This window comes from Moschus berezovskii, chromosome 8, assembly GCF_049115385.1.
Source record: "Moschus berezovskii isolate FMDL1 chromosome 8, NW_MosBer_1.0, whole genome shotgun sequence".
NCBI classification, from domain to species: Eukaryota; Metazoa; Chordata; class Mammalia; order Artiodactyla; family Moschidae; genus Moschus; species Moschus berezovskii.
The window spans coordinates 46012957-46034042 of NC_142467.1; the positions used below are offsets into that span (position 1 = coordinate 46012957).

Below are 21086 nucleotides of genomic sequence, written 5' to 3' on the forward strand. Positions count from 1 at the left end.
TAAGATGGGCCCTAATCAAATATGACTAGTATCCTTATTAAAGAAAAGAGATTTTGACACAGATATGTATATGTGCAGGATGCCAGGTGAAGATGAAGGCAGAGGGAACTTCCCTGGTGGTCCAGTGGTTAAGACTTTGCTTCCAAAGCAGAAAGTACAGGCTCAATCCCTGGTCAGGGAGCTAAAATCCACATTCCTCACAGTCAAAAAATAAAACAGAAGCAGTATTGTAACAAATTCCATAAAGACTTTAAAAATGTCCACATCAAAAAAAAAAAAATCAAAGATGAAGGCAGAAATCAGGGTAATGCTTTTACAAGCCAAGAAATGCCAAAGATAGGTAGTAAACTGCCAGAATCTAGCAGAGAGCATGGAACAGATTCTCCTGCACAACCCTCAGAAAGGATCAAGCCACATTAACATCTTAAACTTGAACCTCTAATCTTTAGAATTGTCAGACAGTAAGTTAGGGTGTTAAGCCATGCAGTTTGTGGTACTGTGTTACAGTACCACTATCAAACTATTGTATCTACTGAGTTCTAATGGCTCAAAACAAGTTTATATTTTGCATATGATACATGCCCATTTGCGGTTGGCAGGCAGCTCTGCTATCGTAATCTTTCAGGTACCCAGAATGATGGGAGAGTCACCATCTCAACTTGAAGCTTCAGGGTTTACCTTAGTGATGAAAGAGGGCATGGAGATTAGCAGGTGCTTGTGTGCTAAGTTGCTTCAGTCATGTCCAATTCTTTGCAACTCCATGGACTGTAGCCCACCAGGCTTCTCTGTCCATGGGGATTCTCCAGGCAAGAATACTGGAATGGGTTGCCATGCCCTCCTCCAGGGGCTCTTCCTGACCCAGGGATCGAACATATGTCTCATGTCTCCTGCATTGGCAGGCAGCATCTTTACCACTAGCGCCACCTGGGAAGCCTGGAGAATAACAAATAAGTCCTTAAATACACTGCTCACATTTCATTGACCAAACCAAGTCATATTGAAACCAAGCAGGACCCTATGGTCCTTGCTCACCATGTCCTCAGCCTATCTTTGTCTGTGGAAAAACTTTAGCAAAAGAATAAGTTTAAGAGAAGTGAGAAAATGCAGAAACAGGAAAATAGTCAGATGAGACCAAACAATAATGGCTAGGTGAGTAAGCAAACCCAAGGACCTTTACCTCCTTCTCAAAGGCTATAGATAATATTCTGAGCCATATCCTATGAGCTGTCTTATAGACAATGAAACCCCCACCAGGTCGAAGAAGTTAACTACATGATGACCAGCCTGTAGCCATGACATAAGCTGCCACAATTTCAAGAACGGGCCTCAAAGAAATGGGAACAAACCAACATTGGAACTAAAGACAGACTATACTTAAAGCAATCAAGATGACGCTGATCAGACCACTGCATGACTAATTGCAAGATGATTGTCAGAGCTGACTGTGCTATTTATTTACGTAAAATAAGTAAATTGATAAAAAGATCTTATCCACTGATTGTCAGTGGAGCAGGGGGAGTTGGCTTTTGGACAGGAATTGCTCTCCCTTTCACCAACCAAATCAAAGCAAACTGGCCTTTCTGCCAACCTTCCCTCTTTATTGGTTTTTGAGTGGCAAGCAGCTAGACTGCTCTTTCTGTAACAATATGACCATGCCAAATATCAAGGGTGGGGGTGGGGGTGAGGGTGAGGGGAAGGAAGTATAATTGTCCAGTGTACCTAGAAGGAGAAGAGAACCAAGTGATAGACATGAGTAATGTCTATCACAATTATTCATGAATATCTGTATAGAAAAAACAATTGAGTAAAAATTTACCAAAAAGGGCTGATTGATGTTAGCTTACATATATATCCTTGAATTAAATATTTTTTTGTATTTTCTAATATTTTCACAAAGGATTTATGTTCAGTTCAGTTCAGTTCAGTTCAGTCGCTCAGTCATGTCCGACTCTCCACGACCCCAGGAATCACAGCACGCCACGCCTCCCTGTCCATCACCAACTCCCGGAGTTCACCCAAACTCATGTCCACAGAGTTGGTGATGCCATCCAGCCATCTCATTCTCTGTCGTCCCCTTCTCCTCCCGCCCCCAACCTTTCCTAGCATCAGAGTCTTTTCCAGTGAGTCAACTCGTTGCATGAGGTGGCCAAAGTATTGCAGTTTCAGCTTTAGCATAAGTCCCTCCAATGAACATCCAGGATCGATCTCCCTTAGAATGGACTGGTTGGATCTCCTTGCAGTCCAAGGGACTCTCAAGAGTATTCTCCAGCACCACAGTTCAAAAGCATCAATTCTTCGGCGATCAGCTTTCTTCACAGTCCAACTCTCACATCCATACATGACCACTGGAAAAACCATAGCCTTGACTAGACGGACTGTTGTTGGCAAAGTAATGTCTCTGCTTTTCAATATACTACCAAGGTTGGTCATAACTTTCCTTCCAAGGAGTAAGCGTCTTTTAATTTCATGGTTGCAATCAGCATCTGCAGTGATTTTGGAGCCCAAAAAAATAAAGTCTGACACCGTTTCCACTGTTTTTCCATCTATTTCCCAAGAAGTGATGGGACCAGAGGCCATGATCTTTGTTTTCTGAATGTTGAGCTTCAAGCCAACCTTTTCACTCTCCTCTTTCACTTTCATCAAGAGGCTCTTTAGTTCCTCTTCACTTTCTGCCATAAGGGTAGTGTCATTTGCATATCTGAGGTTATTGATATTTCTCCCAGAAATCTTGATTCCAGCTTGTGCTTCTTCCAGCCCAGCGTTCCTCATGATGTACTCTGCATATAAGTTAAATAAGCAAGGTGACAATATACAGCCTTGACGTACTCCTTTTCCTATTTGGAACCAGTCTGTTGTTCCATGTACGGTTCTGACTGTTTCTTCCTGACCTGCATACAGGTTTCTCAAGAGGCAGGTCAGGTGGTCTGGTAGTCCCATCTCTTTCAGAATTTTCCACAGTTTATTGTGACCCACACAGTCAAAGGCTTTGGCATAGTCAATGAAGCAGAAATAGATGTTTTTCTGGAACTCGCTTGCTTTCTCCATGATCCAGCGGATGTTGGCAATTTGATCTCTGGTGCCTCTGCCTTTTCTAAAACCTGCTTGAACATCTGGGAGTTCACGGTTCACATATTGCTGAAGCCTGGCTTGGAGAATTTGAGTATGACTTTACTAGCATGTGAGATGAGTGCAATTGTGCGGTAGTTTAAGCATTCTTTGGCATTGCCTTTCTTTGGGATTGGAATAAAGACTGACCTCTTCCAGTCCTGTGGCCACTGCTGAGTTTTCCAAATCTGCTGGCATATTGAGTGCGGCACTTTCACAGCATCATCTTTCAAGACTTGAAATAGCTCAACTGGAATTCCATCACCTCCACTAGCTTTGTTCGTAGTGATGCTTTCTAAGGCCCACTTGACTTCACATATATGTATATCACCTTAATAAGCAACAGGAAAGCATTTACTTTTAAAAATAAAGGTTACATAACTTATCGATGGTTAATGAATAGATGAACCACTTAATAAATGCATGGGCCAAAAAATTTTTTAAAAAGGCAAAAACCCCAACTCTAAATTTCTCACTTTTTTTTCCTGTAAAAGGAATGGATAAGTTTGCCATTACATATAACGAAATTTCCTTATTTGAGAGACTTTATATATAAGATGGAAATGAACACAGATACCACCAGGTTAGTTTATTATCACGTAGAAATTTGCTGATAGAGTAGATAACTTTGAACTGTGTCATCCTGTTTACCATGTTTATATTCATGAGATAAACTTCCACAAGGAAGACTGATGACGATCATGGGGAGGGGATGTTTATTCAAGGGAATATAGTCTATAGGCCCAGGGGAAAAGAAAGTATATGATGGATGAGAGAGGGTGTCTTAGGGCAGGTTTCCCAGAAGGAGACCCTGAGATGATACTGTGCTTGCATGTGATTTATTATTCAAGGAGAAACTGGTGAGGGAGTGTAGGCAGCAGAAAGAGGACAGGCAAAGCTGTGATTTCATGCTCAGTCCCAGCCTGATCCCTGGGGGAGCTCTGGAATGTTAAGTGACACCTTAGGTCTGGCCCTGACTTGAGGCAAGAGAGCTGAGTTTTCAGACTCCCGCCCTCGTTGGTCATTGGTTCTCAGGGACTTCCAGCTCTCCAAAAGCCAGGGCAGAGCAGACCCAACAGCCGGAGGCAGGCCTCTGCAGAAAGTAGCAGGCGTGATTCATCAGAAGAGCACACAGAAGCTGGCTGAGGGATTGCAGAAACGGTGAAGGGGATCCGAGGGCTCTGGGTGGGACATGACTGATGGAGTAGTGGAATAGTGCCCACTATAGATGGAGACTCCCTGTAGGCTGAGGTCCTAGCACCCAGACAACTTGGGCTTCATAGACTGTTAATGGGGCTTAAGTAAGAGCCCGTGGGAAAGAATTTTAATCAAGACAGACAACATGGCTCTTAACCATGCCAGTTTCTTGCTGGCAGTGGTAGGGGGGACCCATGTGGCTTTTGGCCATAGATACCTGATATGCTACTGTTGGGAAGGACTGGCAGGTGGTTTCAAGTCTACATGAATAGCTGGGGGAAAATGTGCATTGTATTGACTGTGTTGGAACTTTATACAAACATGAGGGATGAAAAATAACTGTTGTTGGGTGGGCCTGGTGCCCTTATGAAGATGTGACCTCTCTTACTATCACCTCGACTGGAATCCAGCCTGCCTGCTTCTCCCTCTCCCTCCCTCTCTCCTGCTAAGGACTACATCAAAGTTGCCTGAGGCCTGCATGTGAGGTAGCACAGGAAAAAGACTTGCAGAGAGTCAGTCCTGGGTTCAAAACCTGACTCCGTCACTTACCCTGAATCTCAAGTTCCTTACATATAAAATTGGGAGTGATAACCTGTTTTGTGCTGTGCTGTGTTTGGTCTCTCAGTCGTGTCTGACTCTTTGAGATTCTCATGGGCTAGAGCCTGCCAGTCTCCTCTGTCCATGGGGATTCTCCAGGCAAGAATACTGGAGTGGGTTGCCATGCCCTTTTCCAGGGGATCTTCCCAACCTAGGAATCGAACCCAGGTCTCCCGCATTGCAGGTGGATTCTTAACCATCTGAATCACCAGGGAAACCCAACACCTACACCCGTTAGGACTCTATTGAAGTTATAGGGGACTGGACCGTTTCTGAGTTTTAATTTATTAATCTATACAATAGTGTACAATAAAACGAATGATAAATGATGATTATGACAATGTTGATCATTCTTACCTCTCAGAATTGATGTGGTGGGGTGGTGGGGGAGTGGTTAAAGAACTAAATATAGCAGTGTTCTGTGAATAGGTTACTGCCCCTGGGTGCCCCTCTATCCCTCAGTCTCCTTAAAGGAAAGAAGATTGGATCTTTCCACAATTGTCACGACTGCTCAGGACATTTTTCATATAGACATGAAGCCCGTTTGAAGTGCTGCATCCTATGGATTCTAATAGAAATCCTATTGCTTTCCCCCCAGCCATTGTGAGCTTATGACTATGGCTGTCTCTGGGTGAGCGGACACAGGGTCTTCCAGTGGGAAAGAAAGCCCATCAGACCAGATCTGCTGGGTCCAGGTGGAATAACTATGAATGAGGAAATGTCAAAGCCTTATCTTCCTCCTAGTAAAGGCCCTTGACCAACCTGGACCTGTTTAATTTATAAGCCAGAAGCACAAACTGAATCTTGTACCATATGCATTTGTGGTACAAATCTCTCTTTTCTGCAGGAACCTGGGGCGGGGAGAGGGGATTAATAGGCTTACTCTAAGAAGGAGCGATGCAAGGAGTGCCATCAAGTCCTTTGTGTTTATAGTACTTGAAAGGATGGATCTCTAACAAGTCTAATTTAATCTTGGCTCAAGTGAAGGAACAGTGAATTCCAGGCTGGGAAGAATAAACTGAGATGCCATAGGACATTAGAGATAATTTAATTCAACTCCCTCTCTCGTTAGATAAGGAACCTGAAGCTTGGGGGTGGAGACGGGGCACTGGTGTGTCCACGGCCACATAAAAAATTGCAGCTGACTGAGCTTGGGAGCTGAACTGCCTGAGTCCTGGGCCAAGGCTCTGGGCTCTGCCATTCATTTCTGTGCCGTTGTCATGATTTTTGTCATATTTACACACCATCTGTACCTTTATGAACCTGCTTTCTTTATTAATTGAGTTGATTCGGTTTTTTATTCCTAAATAAATTTATTTTGAAAGGAAACTGCTGCAAAGGGAAAGCAAGGATCATTTACCACAAATAGAAGGTGACTGTAAAAATAAATGCTATGAAACGAAGCAACACAGTTCAATTTTAGCAAGGTAGTGCTATATGTGAAGAGACTATTCAGTTTTTGAAAAGGGAGAGTCATAACGTTAAAGAGAATTTAAAAGGGAAAGTGTTTTTATTTTAACCATAGGAGAGGATGCTTTCTAATGTGCTGTGAACTATCTAAAATTCTCTCATATCATGAGTGACTAAGTTTATCAGGAAAGGAAATGGGTGTGAAAGTTTCTAAGGAAGTCTAATACTTTACCTAGATTAGTAGTCCAATTGTGTCACTTACTTTGAGCAAGTTAACCTCTTTCTGTTTCAGCTTCTTCACGCATAAAATGGGAACAAAAGTGTGTGTGTGCCATGGGACTGTTGCAAGTATTCAATTAGACAGTACATATATAGCCCTCAGAATGCTGCTTGACACAGAGCAAGCACGTGATTGCATCAGGTATTCCTGTTAATTATCATTATGAAAACTTAAGTGGCATTTACTCTCTAGTAGAATTACAAATCTATTTGTAAAGGTTTACATAGTAAATATCTTAGCCTCTGCAGTTTGTCTGGTCTCTGTTGCAACCACTCATCTCTGCCATAGCAGCCAGAAAGCAGCCAGAGGTAGTACATAAACAAATGGGCATGACTGCGCTCCAATAAAACTCTATTTACAAAAACAGGCAGCAGGCTGGACTTGATCTGCAGGTGTCAGTTTCTGCTAGAGGCTCATAGGTATGGAAAACAAAAGCATTCTATCTCATACCTTCGTTCAAATCCCCAGTTTTTCAAGCCAACCTCACACACCTGCAACCTGGGTTCTTTCATCTTGACTGACGCCCAAATGGCCATGGGGCTGGACCGCCACTGAACTTGACGTAGAGGATCAAAGTTAAAAGCACAGGTTTGGGGGTCAGGATGACTCTAGTTCCCTGCTCACCCTGCAGGGCTATCATTTTCTTTTTACACAAGAGGAAATTGCAGCTCAGCAGGGTGAAGCAATTTGCTCAATGTCACACAGCCAGCAAATTGACGTCTATTCCACAAACATGAAATTTGGTTCTAATCCAGAAGCCCCAGGGCCAGCAGCATGTCATCATGACAATTCCTTTGCTGGTTTTGAATCTCTGTGGTAAGGTAGGGGAGAGCCTGAGGAGGATTGATACAGCACTGGAAATGATGCTGATGGCTTAGGATATGATTATGACCTTGGGAGGAGGGAGAATATAGTTCTCAGAGACTATAAGACAAAGTGGAGAGTGCACAGGGCCAGACAGCTCCCTCTCTCACTGGGGAGCCTTAGTTGTGTACTTGGGCAATTCTTCTTATCTCTCTGTGCCTCACTTCCCCTAAACATAACAGTAAGAAGCAGCATTTTATTAGTACACAGGGCACAGTGCTTTCCAATACCTTTATCTCATTTTCTCCTTGAAAGTTGAAACTGCCCTGAGATGTTTATCCCCACTTCAGACAAGTAAGGTGAGGCTATAATAGTTCATTTCAATTGCCCAGGGTCACAGAACTAGAAATAGCGCAACTGGGATCTGAGTCTGTCTGGTTATGTTTTTCCAGTTCAAAATATCCCTCAATGGAATCTCTCTGTGGGGACTCCACAGGTAAGAGGGATGTACATGGATGCTAATTCTAGAATCAGAGATAACTCAGGTCACATTTTTAGCATGTGCTTGGCACTGTGCAAAGTCAATCCTTCCAAATGACTTTATAAACAGCGGTGGGGGGTGGGGAATAACAGATCTGCTAACCAAGGTTCCTAGACTTTATGTAACTTGTCCAAGTTTACTCAGTTACTAAGAGCCAGTTAGGCTTTGAATTCAGGTCAAACTCACTCCCAAGCCCATGCTCTTAATAGAGTTTATCAGTCAACCCAGGACACTTCTGAGAGAGAAAGGCACTATCAACAATTATGCCAGGATAGCAGATAGAAACAGGGGTGTGTGGTCATTCCAGTTCCTGACCATCGGGTTCTCTGCATCCCTCAGGATCACCCCAAATCAGGATGACATGGAGAGGAAATCCACTACAGCTGACGGAAGCACCAATTTAATTATTACAATTAACATTTACATTGATCTTAGGAAGCATTTTAGGAAAGAGGTAAAGTCCTGTGGAAATAAGGCATTTGGGGTTTGGTGTTTGACATTTTCGGAAGCAGTGAATTTAATTGCCTCTAGAGTTGCTACAAGAAGTAGTCAAAGAGCAGCTGGCACCCTCCCCCTAGAGACCCTGGTTTTCTTTCACTCTGACTGCATGCACTAAGTGAAAAAGAGAAACAGATTAAAACAGTCTCCAAGGAAATGGAGATAAACGACTTTAGATTTGCTATGATAAGAAGACCAAAGAATTTCTTAGATTCAGGAAAGAGACCAAACCACTATCAGACTATTGCTTGAAACCACACATACCGCTAACTCAAGGCTAGTATCACACGCGGGCAGGGCTGGTGGCTGTCTCCACTGGACACTTGGAGGCATGCTGGGCAGAGTATTCTGCATCAGAATTCCTAGAATTCTCTCTGCCTTAACGGCCTTATCTCTTTGGGTAGAGATTTTGTTCCTCTAGGAGCCCAGTTTTAAAAATAAACAACCTCACAACAATTTGAGTTCATTTTCAGTCATATGCATGGGGGAACTTCTTACATATCAGATCTCCTTTTGAATTTGACTGTTGGCTGGGATATAAGAAAGGTAAACTGTGCTAGCGAAATGGTCAGAGGGGAAGCTTCAGGACATGGATTTTTGTCAAAGGAGGTTACCTCAGTGTGGGGTCCTGGGCAGCCAGGAGGCAGCAAAAATGGTTTGAATAAGTGGTTCTCAGTAGAGCAAAAGTGTTGGAGGTGGGGGTGGGGGGGAAGATGGCACTAGGAGGGTAAAATCTATCACTGCAGCCTTGACCATGCAAGCTCCTAGGCGACAGCCCTGTAGAGAATGGAGAGGTCATGGGAGTCAAAGTGGTAAAAGGCAAACAGGCCAGGGAACCAGGACCCTGGGAGGGAGGCTGGGGTGACTCTGCTAATGTGAGGCTCTAGGCAAGTTAATCACCCAGTGATGTCTCATCTACCAAGCACAAAGTTTGGCTGAAAATGAAATAATCTCTGAGGTCTTTCAGCTCTAATACTAAATACGATTCTGGACTGAGTGACTAAGTGAATCTTGCTGTGCGTAAGTGGGTGGCTTAGGGCTAAGAGGCTCTTGACTGGAGTGCAGGCATGATCCAAACCACAGATCTCTCCCCTCCACGTCATCCCTTCTCCTCACCTTAATTCTCTTGATGACCAAGGAAGCTTTTAACTTCTCCTTGTCCTATTCTTTTCGACCTATGGGAAGGGGAGCAGAAAAGAAGGGACAGCAAGAGGGAAGAGTGGCTGAACAAAAGCTTCTGATGGGTCCTCTCTGATTGGGTGCCACCTTGGCTAAGAGGACACTGAAGAAAGTCAAGATGTTTGACCATTAACTGCAGCAAAGAGGAAAACCTCATCTGGAGATGGTCCAGGGACTGACCACAAAGTCTGGGAAAACACACTGGGAAATATCAGCTAAACATTTAGCTTCTCAGTGCTTTGCTTTTTCATCTTTAGTGAGGAGTCAGAGGTGAAGTAATATTTAGTGAACATTTACTCTCATAGGGTGCTTGGCGAGTGCACTGTCCCAGGTGGGCCGTGCACCTTAATCACCTTGGTTTCCCCGCTGTACTGCAAGAGCACCGTCTCAGGTGTGCTGTATGTCTCCTCTGGAGAGCTGATCTCAGGCTGAGACCTTCCTGGCAGATGTCAACCATCCAGGATCTCAGGAAGATGTGGTTAACAGCTGGGAGCCTGCTCAAAGTTTGGTGGAGGATGCTGTCTCTGGGGCTGAGATTGCAGCAGCCCCTTGCCTTCAAGCTCTGGCTGTCGAAAAACTGCCTCTGCCTCCCGGCTGGGGAGGGGCCAAAGAAAATACGACACCCAGTTGTATATGTGATGGGTGATGGAAGTAAAGTCTGATGCTGTAAAGAGCAACATTGCATAGGAACCTGGAATGTTAGGTCCATGAATCAAGGCAAATTGGAAGTGGTCAGACAGGAGATGGCAAGAATGAACATCGACAATTTAGGAATCAGTGAACTAAAATGGACTGGAATGGGTGGATTTAACTCAGATGACCATTATATCTACTACTGTGGGCAAGAATCCCTTAGAAGAAATGGAGGAGCCATCATAATCAACCAGAGTCCAAAATGCAGTACTTGGATGCAGTCTCAAAAATGACAGAATGATCTCTGTCCGTTTTCAAGGCAAACTATCCAATATCACAGTAATCCAAGTCTATGCCCCAAAGAGTAATGCTAAAGAAGCTGAAACTGAATGGTTCTATGAAGACCTATAAGACCTTCTGGAACTGACACCCAAAAAAGATGTCCTCTTCATTATAGGGGACTGGAATGCAAAAGTAGGAAGTCAAGAGCTACCTGGAGTAACAGGCAAATTTGGCCTTGGAGGACAAAATGAAGCAGGTCAAAAGCTAATAGAGTTTTGTTAAGAGAATGCACTGGTCATAGCAGACACCCACTTCCAACAACACAAGAGAAGACTCTACACATGGACATCACCAGATGGTCAACACTAAAATCAGATTGATTACATTCTTTGCAGCGAAAGAAGGAGAAGCTCTATACAGTCAGCAAAAACAAGACCAGGAACTGACTGTGGCTCAGATCATGAACTCCTTATTGCCAAATTCAGACTTAAATTGAAGAAAGTAGGGAAAACCATCAGACCATTCAGGTATGATCTAAGTCAAATCCCTTACGACTATACAGTGGAAGTGACAAATAGATTCAAGAGATTAGATCTGACAGAGTGTCTGAAAACTATGGATGGAAGTTTGTGACACTGAACAGGAGGCAGTGATTGAGACCATCCCCAAGAAAAAGAAATGCAAAAAGGCAAAATGGTTGTCTGACGAGGCCTTACAAATAGCTGAGAAAACAAGATAAGTGAAAGGCAAAGGAGAAAAGGAAATATATACCCATTTGAATGCAGCGTTCCAAAGAATAGCAAGGAGAGATAAGAAAGCCTTCCTCAGCCATCAGTGCAAAGAAATAGAGGAAAACAATAGAATGGGAAAGACTAGAGATCTCTTCAAGAAAATTAGAGATACCAAGGGAATATTTTATGCAAAGATGGGCTCAATAAAAGACAGAAATGGTATGGACCTAACAGAAGCAGAAGATATTAAGAAGAGGTGGCACGAATACACAGAAGAACTAAACAAAAAAGATCTTCATGACCAAGATAACCACGATGGTGTGGTCACTCACCTAGAGCCAGACATCCTGGAATGTGAAGTCAAGTGGACCTAAGGAAGCATCACTGTGAACAAAGCTAGTGGAGGTGATGGAATTCCAGTTGAGCTATTTCAAATCCTAAAAGATTATGCTGTGAAAGTGCTACACTTAATATGCCAGCAAATTTGGAAAACTCAGCAGTGGCCACAGGACTGGAAAAGGTCAGTTTTCATTCCAAGTCCAAAGAAAGGGAATGCCAAAGAATGCTCAAACTACCACAAAATTGTACTTATCTCACATGCTAGTAAAGTAATGCTCCAAATTCTCCAAGCCAGGCTTCATCAGTATGTGAACCATGAACTTCCAGATGTTCATGCTGGATTTAGAAAAGCCAAAGGAATCAGAGATCAAATTGCCAATATCCACTGGATCATCGAAAAAGCAAGAGAGTTCCAGAAAAACATCTACTTTTGCTTTATTGACTATGCCAAAGTCTTTCACTATACGGATCACAACAAACTGTGGAAAATTCTTCAAGAGATGGGAATACCAGACCACCTGACCTACCTCCTGAAAAATCTGCATGCAGGTCAAGAAGCAACAGTTAGAACTGGACATGGAACAACAGACTGGTTCCAAATTGGGAAAGGAGTATGTCAAGGCTGTATATTGTCACACTGTTTATTTAACTTATATGCAGAGTACATCATGCAAAATGCTGAGCTGGATGCAGCACAAGCTGGAATCAAGATTGCTGGGAGAAATATCAATAAAGCCTCAGATATGCAGATGATACTACCCTTATGGCAGAAAGAAAAGAAGAACTAAAGAGCCTCTTGATGAGAGTGAAAGAGGAGAGTCAAAAAGTTCGCTTAAAGCTCAACATCCAGAAAACTAAGATCATGGTATCTTGTCTCATCACTTCATGGCAAATAGATGGGGAAACAGTGGCTGACTTTATTTTTGGGGGCTTTTTAACCATGAAATTAAAAGATGCTTGCTCCTTGGAAGAAAAACTATGACCAACCTAGACAGCGTATTAAAAAGCAGACATTACTTTGCCAACAAAGGTCCGTCTAGTCAAGGCTATGGTTTTTTCAGTAGTCACGTATGGATGTGAGAGTTGGACTATAGAGAAAGCCAAGTGTGAAGAATTGATGCTTTTGAACTGTGGTGTTGGAGAAGACTCTTGAGAGTCCCTTGGACTGCAAGGAGATCCAACCAGTCCATCCTAAAGGAAATCAGTCCTGAATATTCATTGGAAGGACTGATGCTGAAACTGAAACTCCGAAACTTTGGCCACCTGATGCAAAGAACTGACTCATTTGAAAAGACCCTGATGCTGGGAAAGATTGGAGGCGGGAGGAAAAGGGGATGACAGAGGATGAGATGGTTGGATGGCATCACTGATGTAATGGACATGAGTTTGAGTAGGCTCCAGGAGTTTTGGTGATGGACAGGGAAGCCTGGTGTGCTGCAGTCCATGGGGTCACAAAGAGTCAGACGCAACTGAGCAACTGAATTGGCTCACTTTGATTCTATGCTGCATGTGGTCTTCTGTTAAATTCCTGCTGGATTCAAGTGCTATATGTGAAAGCAGCCCCACCCTCATCAAAACTGCCATATGATGTTTAGATGGTTCATAAAGAGTTTTCATACTATTTCATCATTTGATCAGCATAACTAATCCATGAGGTAGGAAACAGAAAAGGAAAGACTTGAGACACATAGCTGGAAGTGCAACTAAAACTTTTTTTAACTCCTAAGCCCAGAGCTTTTACATATTATGTTATAGAGGATGAAAATGAATTCTTTCTGAGCCTTCAGTTCATCTGGATAGATAGATGGCTATGTTAAAAAAGAAGGAGGAAAGAGCAGGCCCTGGAATATCCCAGATCCAGGGAGGGATACATTCAAGCTAGGCTCCTCACGACTCCCCTCTGGAATTCTTGAGAATTTGGCTTTTCGATATAATCTTGAAGTAACTGCCCCACGCTATCTAATTTTCCCGTGGGCTGTGTCTAGCTGGACGAGACTGACTTTACTTCTCCTCAGCCTTTCCCCAGGAGCTGCTGCTGCTGCTGCTAAGTCACTTCAGTCGTGTCCGACTCTGTGTGACCCCTTAGACAGAAGCCCACCAGGCTCCCCCGTCCCTGGGATTCTCCAGGCAAGAACACTGGAGTGGGTTGCCATTTCCTTCTCCAATGTGTGAAAGTGAAAAGTGAAAGCGAAGTCGCTCAGTTGTGTCCGACCCCTAGCGACCCCATGGACTGCAGCCCACCAAGCTCCTCCATCCATGGGATATTCCAGGCAAGAGTACTGGAGTGGCTTGCCATTGCCTTCTCTGTCCCCAGGAGCTGGTATCCATCAAACCCCATCAGGGACTTGTTCAAACGCTTTCATCCTGATGTGTTGCCTTCCAAAAGCAGTGAGGATATGCGCTGCGGCTAATCTCCAGGAGGAGCTTGGCTTGGTGTTGGGCATGAGGCTTTAGGAGGCAATAACAAACATGTCCCCAGGCCCCAGTTGGGCCTGCATGGCCACCCAGGTACCATGTGCTGTTTTCCACCCAGGGTCTACATTAGGCCCTTGGCTGTGGGAGGCAGAGCAGCGGTGAGCCTTGCTGTCCATTCTGCGACACGACAGCGGCCTCTCGTGGTTATCAGCAGAACTAAGGCATTCCTGTCTGTCTCTGAGTTTTGTTCACTTTTTCCTGTTTGTATGTATTGAAACCTACTGAGTGTCAGATATGGTTCTAGACATTCTGGACATATCAGTGAACAAAACAAAGTCTTTACCCCTCATAAGGTTTACACTTTCTTGAGTGAGTTGTGGGTAGGGGACAGAAAATGTACATACATATATGTGTAAATTCCCTGGTGGCTCAGACGGTAAAGCGTCTGTCTGCAATGCAGGAGACCGGATTCGATGCCTGGGTTGGGAAGATCCCCTGGAGAGGGAAATGGCAGCCCACTCCAGTATCCTTGCCTGGAGAATCCCATGGACGGTGGAGCCTGGGAGGCTACCGTCCATGGGGTCGCAAAGAGTCGGACACGACTGAGTGACTTCACTTCACTTTCATATGTGTAAATATACATGAAAAAACTACAGAAGAAATACAGAAAAAGAATCATAGAAAAGCAAAGCAGGGAAGAGGGTTTGTGGGGGGGAGGGGAGCACTTTGCAATAAGAGCAAAATCTCATTAATAGGTGACATCTAAGTTGGACGTGAGAGAGATGAGGGAGGGACACCCAGGGAGTTGCTACAGCAAGGATTAAAGGCCTTGAAGTGAGGGACACTTGGCCGTGTTACGAACAAGGTGGCCAGTTTGAATGGAATAGACCGAGAGGGGGAAGAGCAGCAGGAGCTGCTGTCTGAGAGGTGGTGGGGCCAGATCACACAAGGTGCTGGGTCTCCAAGTGTGGCCCCCAGCTGGGCAGCACCAGAGACTTGCTGCTGCTGCTAAGCAGAAATGTAAATTATCGGGCCTTGCCCTGGACCCACTGAGTCAGAAACTCTGGGAGTGGGTTCCGGTGGCCTGTTTGAACAAGCCCCCCAGGTGAATCAGATGCTGTTGCAGTGTGAGAGTCACTGACGTGAGGCCCCCTGGGCTATCTTGGAGACTCTGACTTTTATTCTGAGGTGAGAAGACATTAGAAGTTTGTGGGCAGAGGAGTGACGTGATCTGACTTAAAAGAAAAAAAGAAAACCACACTTGTGCCCTGGTCCTACCCCCAGAGATTCTAATTTAATTAGTCTGAGATATGGGCTGGGCAGTGAAATTTCTGAAACTTTCCAGGTGATTCTAACATGCAGCCAGGAGTGCAACCTCTCTGGCTTCCAGGTCAAGAACAGACTGCAAGGAATCAAGGGAAAAAGCAGGAAGCTCAGTTGGGAGGCTTCTGAGGTAATATGGGTGAGTTAGGAGGATATTGCTGTCATACAGGCAAGGAGTGATGGTGGCTCAGACCAGAGTAGCAGCAGTGGAGGTAATGAATAGTCAGATTCTGGATCTGTTCTGAAGGTAGAACTATCAAGATTTTCTGATGGATTCGATGCAGAGTGTAAGAGAAAGTGAAAAGTCAGGATGACTGTCATGTTTTCACCCTGAGTAATTGGGAGGAAACAGTTTCCACTTTGCTAAGGTGGGGAAGACAGTGGGAGGAAGAGGTTTCCTCCATGAAGCATTGATCAGGAATCAAGATTTTGAACATGTTGACTTTGAGATGTCTATTTGACATCCAAATGGAGATGCTGAACTAGGTTCAGGGGAAACGTTCATGCTGGACATTCTAAGTGTGTGAGATGTCAGTGTAGGTGGTACTTAAAGCCCTAAGACTGGCTGAAGTCACTTAGGAAGGGAGTGTAGATGAAAAAGAGAAGTTCAAGGGCGGCTCCAAGAGCCAGAGGTGTCCCAGGAACCCGAGTGGTAAAGTGTTTCGGGAGAAAGGGAGTGGCCATCTGTCACAAGTGGATGACCAGGCAAGTAATGTGAGGACTGAGAATTGATCGCCGGATTTAGCAACATCAAGGTCACGGGGAACCACCCTGACTGAGAACATTGTCAGTGGAGGGACTGGGAGAGGGGCAGAGGCCTGTCCATGGAACGGGAGGAAAGGAATTAGAGACACAGAAGACAAACAAATCTTTTATGAAATTTTGCTGCAAAGGGCAGGTGTTGGAAGAAAATAGAGTGAAGAAAGGTCTTTTTTTTTTTAATATGAGAAACATAAAACATGTTTCTATCTTTTGTTGGGAACACTCTTCTAGTGCAGGGAGATTAGTAGATATGTTAATAGCAACAAACATATATTAAGCACATTTTTATGCTCCTGGCACTGTTTTATTCATGGTGTACATGAATTATTCTCCTCACCACCATCCTATGAGAAGTTTCTATTATTATCCCCAGTTTACACCTAAGGAGCCTGAGCTCTGAGAAATAAACGAATGTTCCCAAAGACACACTGCCAATAAGAGGGGAAAGCAGAGGTTCCATCCTGGAATTGGCTCCAGAGCTACAGCCCTGAACCCTTCTCTCCAAGCCCCACTGTCTGCCTTCCTGCATGTGGGTTGCCCTTTTAAATCCTTGCATTTTGGGTGCTCAGCTAGAAGGGAAGAAATGACTCAAAACAATACCAAAGCAACCAACAACTAATTAGAAGCAATCATGTTGAAAGCACCATTAGAAACTCTCCCAGTTATAATGGGGAGGAAAACTTACAGTTTTCTTTCTCTTTCCACTGCCCCTCCTAACACGATGTTGCTGTCTACGGCCTGGAACGTCCTGGGTGCACAGGCTGGCCTTTCTCACCCTGTTGTACCCATCTGCAAGGCAGTCTCACAGGTTCCACTCAACACATCTCCTTCCTTTGTTGCCAGCCTTGATGCTCAGGTATGCTCCTTACCTCTTCCTCACAGAGTGTCCCTCTGCCCCAGGCTGAGTGACCTCCCCAGCTCAGGGTCTGCTGGCAGACCCTGTTGTAACAGTCCATACACTTGGTAGAAGCAAAAGAAAACAGTATCTTGACTGGGTTGAACAGTGTCCCCTGAAGATTTATGTCCACTTGGAGCCTTCGGATGTGACTTTATTTGGAAATAGGGTCTTTGCAGTGTAACTAGCTGAGGTCATTCTGCATTAGAGTGGGCCCTACTCTACTGATGGTTGTTTTTATAAGAGAAAACAGACACACAGACAGACCCTCAGGGAAAAGGCCACGTGACGACCGAGGCGGAGACTGCAGTGATGCAGCTACAAGCCCAGGAGTACCAAGGATTGCTGGCAACACTGGAACGTGGGAAGAAGCAAGGAAGGATTCTTCTGCAGACTCTTCAGAGAGAGCATGGCCCTGATGACCTTGACCTCACACTTGAACTTCCAGAATTGGAAGAGAATAAATTCCTTTTGTCTTAAGTCACCCCATTTGTGGGAGCAGTTTGAGGAAACTAATAGAGTATCCATTGGCCAAAATTTGGCAGTGCTCCTGTGAGGGATTCTGTGGTAATTCCATGTGCTATGCCTGTCAAGTAGTGCAGCACTGCATCGAGATCACCATTAAGAATGCGTGGAGGAAAGGGGCAGAATGATACATCTGGGAGGATCCTTGGAGATAATATAGTCCAGCCAGCTTCTTTTAAAGATGTGGAAGATAAAGTTGCAGAAGGGAAAGAGGCGTGTTCAAGGTCATGTGGCTATTTAGTTTATGTTCCACCCCTGTAACCTGGAACCCTGCTGGTACCTAGCAGGTGCTCAAAAAAACATTTGTCAGATGAATGAATGAATGGGACCCAAATGCCTGATTGTGTTCTCAAGACTTGCTAAGATCAAAACCCATACTACATTATTTAAATTAGCAATTCTTTTTCCCCAAATGCCACGACTAATACCTATCAGCTATCAATCGATTTCTATTGTTGAAAATGTCAGGGCTTCTTGGAGAATCCAACCAGAGAAAATTTCTAAAATTGAAGCATAATGCTTCATAGGTTTTCCTTTACTACCTGAAAAGGACTTTCTTGTTCCATTGGACATTCTTCTTTAATAAATGGCTGAGTTTCATAAAAGTAGTGCCACCTAAAATTTGCTAATATGACACCAACCCATTAACTCTAGTTATACTTATCTTCAGGCCTTGGAGATAAATTCTTCACTGGTTGTTCATAAGCATAAAGGAAACATGACTAAAAGCCACCATTCATCAGGTAACAATGGTATGTTGGATATTCGTCAGGCACTTTGCTACATTATTACCTATCTTCACAATCAAGATTGATAACACCTTTCAAGATATTGATTGTGCCTGTGTTGTCCACCTGGACCTGAGTGTCCACCTGAGTGGATAATACCTTTCAAGATTTTGGATTGTACCTGAGTCTGCCACCAGTCTCAGAATGAGCTCTTTTTGGAGGTCTGACATCAGCGGCAACAGGCTGATGGTTTGGTGAACATGCAGAAGGATGTCCTTCTGGGTTTTAAAACTTATAAGAACTTATGTTACAGATAAAGTTTCTCAAGTGTGCAAAGAGATATGTCCTGAGATAGTTGTTACAGAAATGTTTGCAAGAGCAGAAGATTGCTGCTAAGTCACTTCAGTCGTGTCCGACTCTGTGTGACCCCATAGACGGAAGCCCACCAGGTTCCCCCGTCCCTGGGATTCTCCAGGCAAGAACACTGGAGTGGGTTGCCATTTCCTTCTCCAATGTGTGAAAGTGAAAAGTGAAAGTGAAGTCACTCAGTCGTGTCCGACCCTTAGCGACCCCACGGACTGCAGCCTACCAGGCTCCTCCATCCATGGGATTTTCTAAGGAAGAGTACTGGAGTGGCTTGCCATTGCCTTCTCCTAGCATCTAAAATGCCCAACAACAGGGATTGGTTAAAGGGTACATTCGGTTGATAGGATTCCAGAAAGCCACTCAAAAGGGTGAGGCAGATATACAACTATTCCCATGGGAAAATGTCCAAGATATAAAGTCTGAATAGTACAGTCCCATTTATGTAAAGTAAATACAATGATAAAAAATACACAAAGGGAGGAAGGTGGGAAAGAAGGATGATGTAGTCTTATTTGTGTAAAATAAAGATAATTACATAGGGCATATATAGAAAGGGAGGGAGGGAAACACTTCTGGAAGAATGTATAAAATACTGTTCATACATGTATAACTAGGGAGTATAACTAGGGGCCAGAAAGTAGGAAGCAAAAAAGATTTTAACCTCAAAACCTTCTTCACTCTTCATACTTTAAACAATGTGTATGTATTAAACTAATTTAAAACCCAGTTATTTTAAAATAATAAGAAAAATAAGGTTATATGACTTATTATTAACACCCTTGGGGTTTACAAAGAGACCACAAAGAAACCATGCAAGCTCATTTCTGCACTGATGCTCAGAAACTAAGAAAATGTTGGCTCTTAGCAGAATTTATACTGACTCATGCAACATCAGCTTAATAACACACTCAGAATAGAGAGACTAGGGCTAGTGTCACAACACATTCAAAACAGAGTGGCCAAGCTGATAGAGGAAAGATACTCTAGAGCACAAATGTTGGACTGACGGTGCAAGAGGTTCCCAAAATGTTACTAAATCTCCAAAGGATACAGAAAAATGTAATATGTAGCATGAGTTCTTAATTCATAAGGGGCCACTTTTTTCCTTAAGAAAACATTCATTTCCAAATTCTTTTTCCTGCTAGCAGTGGGCTAATGTGAGTCAATAGACATTAAGCTGTAAAATTACAGAGTGATCTTTGTATCTCCTGATTGCATTGTCTGTGCCAGGCATTTTACACTTCACAGCCATCTGTGAAGTGTACATATCACATATAGGTAAACTGGCTTTCAAAGAAGTCAAGTAACCTGTCCAAGAGGAGTCCCGCATTGAGCCTCCTGTCTGCTAAGCTATGTGCATCTCAGCATTCCAGGAAAAGGGCTGGCTTAGGCATCATCTCATGCTGCAGGAGAGGAAGCTGAGGTCCATGGGGGAAGAGACTTGCCGAAGGGTCCCTACACCAGGGTCCATCCTGGTAGTGGCTGAGGTGGGCCTTGAACTTCGGCATTTGCTTGCGGTACATGTTTACCCACCAAATTGCCAACATCCGCTGGATCATGGAGAAAGCAAGAGAGTTTCAGAAAAACATCTATTTCTGCTTCATTGACTATGCCAAAGCCTTTGACTGTGTGGATCACAATAAACTGTGGAACATTCTGAAAGAGATGGGAATCCCAGACCACCTGACCTGCCTCTTGAGAAACCTGTATGCAGGTCAGGAAGCAACAGTTAGAACCGGTCATGGAACAACAGACTGGTTCCAAATAGGAAAAGGAGTGCGTCAAGGTTGTATATTGTCACCTTGCTTATTTAACTTATATGCAGAGTACATCATGAGGAACGCTGGGCTGGAAGAAGCACAAGCTGGAATCAAGATTGCTGGGAGAAATATCAATAACCTCAGATATGCAGATGACACTACCCTTATGGCAGAAAGTGAAGAGGAACTCAAAAGCCTCTTGATGAAAGTGAAAGAGGAGAGTGAAAAGGTTGGCTTGAAGCTCAACATTCAGAAAACAAAGATCATGGCATCTGGTCCCATCACTTCATGGGAAATAGATGGAAAAACAGTGGAAACAGTGTCAGACTTTGTTTTTTTGGGCTCCAAAATCACTGCAGATGCTGATTGCAGCCATGAAATTAAAAGACGCTTGCTCCTTGGAAGGAAAGTTATGACCAACCTTGATAGTATATTAAAAAGCAGAGACATTACTTTGCCGACCAAGGTCCGTCTAGTCAAGGCAATGGTTTTTCCCGTGGTCATGTATGGATGTGAGAGTTGGACTGTGAAGAAAGCTGATCGCCGAAGAATCGATGCTTTTGAACTGTGGTGTTGGAGAAGACTCTTGAGAGTCCCTTATACTGCAAGGAGATCCAACCAGTCCATTCTAAAGGAGATCAATCCTGGATGTTCATTGGAGGGACTGATGCTAAAGCTGAAACTCCAATACTTTGGCCACCTCATGAGACGAGTTG

General features: G+C 43.9%; 1 long non-coding RNA gene across 1 annotated transcript in view; it reads right to left on the minus strand.

Annotated features, from left to right (window-relative positions):
• The window catches only part of LOC148777051 (uncharacterized), a 37127-nt gene extending 16989 nt beyond the window's left edge, over positions 1–20138 (minus strand). The window contains exon 1 of the long non-coding RNA XR_016038022.1: positions 679–20138. This is a non-coding gene — a long non-coding RNA (uncharacterized LOC148777051). The remainder of the gene's footprint in view (positions 1–678) is intronic.
• Positions 20139–21086: the final 948 nt, after the last annotated feature.